The sequence below is a fragment of the Octodon degus genome, unplaced genomic scaffold (assembly GCF_000260255.1).
Source record: "Octodon degus isolate 3935 unplaced genomic scaffold, OctDeg1.0 scaffold00024, whole genome shotgun sequence".
Classification (NCBI taxonomy): Eukaryota; Metazoa; Chordata; class Mammalia; order Rodentia; family Octodontidae; genus Octodon; species Octodon degus.
In genome coordinates this window covers 13825725-13828398 of record NW_004524600.1, presented here as the reverse complement: position 1 = coordinate 13828398, position 2674 = coordinate 13825725, and positions in this window count along the sequence as shown.

The window sequence follows — 2674 nt, the reverse complement described above, 5'->3', positions numbered from 1 at the left end:
TATAGTCAGTAACACAGCAGTATAGAATAGTTTAAAAATTCATTGAAGCTGACCAAAGAAAAGTCACATAGCTTCATCTGTGCCAAAAATCAAATCAGAAAGACTATAGCAGAACATAGTATAACTACCCTCAGGAGTGACACTGGTGTTTAGAGTAACATATAAACGCTGAAATTCTTCAAAAATTGTTGAATTTATGACATTTTATTAAAGGTTTGTCCAACATTAATTACACACTGACTAGATATGTGGTAGGCAATAGAAAAATAAAGTCAGGCAATCTCGGCCTGGTGATAGGGGTGGATGCTCAGACAGAATGCAGGTAAAGGCTAATGTTAATGAGATTTACACAGGGATCCTGCTGAATGTTCTTGTCTTACCATGAACCATGTTCATATGATCATTTCTATGCCTTCAACAACAAAGGTGTTTTAATTAGCAATGGTTAACACAAACGTCTCCTTATTGTGGGTTAGACCACGTAAAGTTATGTTACTTGACAGTGGTTGTAGGCACTTCTGACCCAACTAAAAGGAATTTAAATGGGGCATTATGCGAATTGTTAAAGACGGTCCGCTGTATATAATCCCTTCCTTTGTCTAGGCCTTTTTAATTTGGCTCTGCAATAACCCCTTCTCTGAGTGAAGTCTATTTGTCTATTTGTCCGTCTCTTAAATTGGGCTGATCTTGTGAATGGCTTTCACCAAAGGATCATTGCAGCGAAGTCATAAACTCAACGCAGAAAAGACCCATAGCCTCTCCTTTCCATCTTGGATTTTGCATCTCCTGTGAAAAGGCCTCAGCTATTCTGAAGAGACAGAGAACATATAAAAGGAAAAGTCACATTGAATGGGTTGAGAGAATACACTTGCAAGGTCAGCAAGAGCAAAGTCTCAAGAGGAGAGTTAGCCAAGCTTTGGGCTCCAAGCCTCAGTCCAGCCATCCCTGCTGACACTGTGTGGAGCAGAGACAAGTCATCTGCACAGAGCTCCAACCACTCCTCCCAAGAACTGTAGACAATAACGCAGTTAATGTTTTAATCCACTACAGTACACCCTCGCTATTTTGTGGTTCGACTTGTGTGGTTTTCAAAAACATATTATTCTAAATTTTTATTGCAGATTTTTCACTATATTGCAGGCTTTTGCAGCACCATACAGTACAATTATGTTATCAAAATTATGTAATGGTATGAGTTTGGAAATTGTTTAAGAACATTAGAAATGTGTTTAAATGGGTTGGAAAGGTTTATAAGTGTGAGAAGGGTTTATAAAGCTTTAAAATACATATAAATATTGAAATAAATATAACATCACCACTTTGCTAATCTTTATTTGTCATGGGGGCATCTGGAATGTAACCTCTGCAATAAGTGAGGAGCCACTGCACTTTGTGGAATCCTTTTTTTTTTTTTTCCACATAGTAGTAGATTACTGGTAGGAGGATAATTTAGTTTGATGGCGGTAGCATATATTCATGTCATTTGCTGCCACTGCAGTATATGGCTAGGTTATTGTTTTCCCTCCATGAAGAGGACTTGATTCCAAAAATACCTTTGCCTGCTAATGCCCTGGCTCTCCCAGCACCATGACACCAATGTGCAGGGCTGGGATTGCACAGCAAGTGGAATGAATTCTTCCAAGGTTTACTTGCACAGACTCCTAACATAGTAGGCTTTATGTCAATGTCTGTTTAAAATAAAACCTACTGAAAATGTAGTATGTGTTTCAGACTTATCAGATATTGTTTTTCTTTTTATTAGATCTAACCAACATGCAATATAACATGTAATACAGTTAATGAATCAGAAATTTTGTCCTTAAACAGTACAAAATCTATATCAGAAGTAGGGAAAGCAAGTAATTTGAATAAAGATCCCATTAAAAAAAATACCACATAATTCTCTCTTTGTGACCATAGTTTCTAAATGGGACCACAATTTTAAAATATTAAGGATGTTATCAGTGATGATTCCGAAGGCAAAATAAACTACTGTCAAGACTTTGAGGGCTGGTGATATAACTCAACAGTCTAAAGTGCTGGTTAGGCAGACTTAGGCAAAAGCGCAGGTACAACAGTTCAATGATGGACACCACTCACCACATGTCACACCAACCTCACCCTGGATGGGCTGAGCTAGCCAGCCAGCCAGCCAGCCAGGCACACACACACACACACACACACACACACTCACTCACTCACACACTCACAAAAAGAACTTGGATTTCGGTTAAATATGTCTAATATTTTAGAAAGAATTAACCCTGCTATAAAAATAAAGACAAATTTTTTCCCTGAATGTCTATATCAAAAATACTATAAACTACTGTCATACAAAGAAGCAATCAAACTTCCATCACCAAAAATATGATAATATTTGAGCTGTTGATTCTGAAAAAATATTATCTTTTCTGGATGTTCTGAATTCGTATTTTTGAGATTTAAAACTGTTGTGGTTTGTTGTAATTTCTCATTGTAAAGAAATAGTCAATGGGCTTGTGAGATAGCTCAGCAGACTAAGAGCATGCTTAGGCAAGCTCAAGGACCAGGTTTGATCCTGGCACCACCTGCCACACTTGCTGTGCCCCCAGGTGGGCTGAGCCAGCCACAGAGACCAGGCATGGTGGTGCATGCCTATAATCCTAGCGCTAGGAAGGATGAAAACAGGGGCATC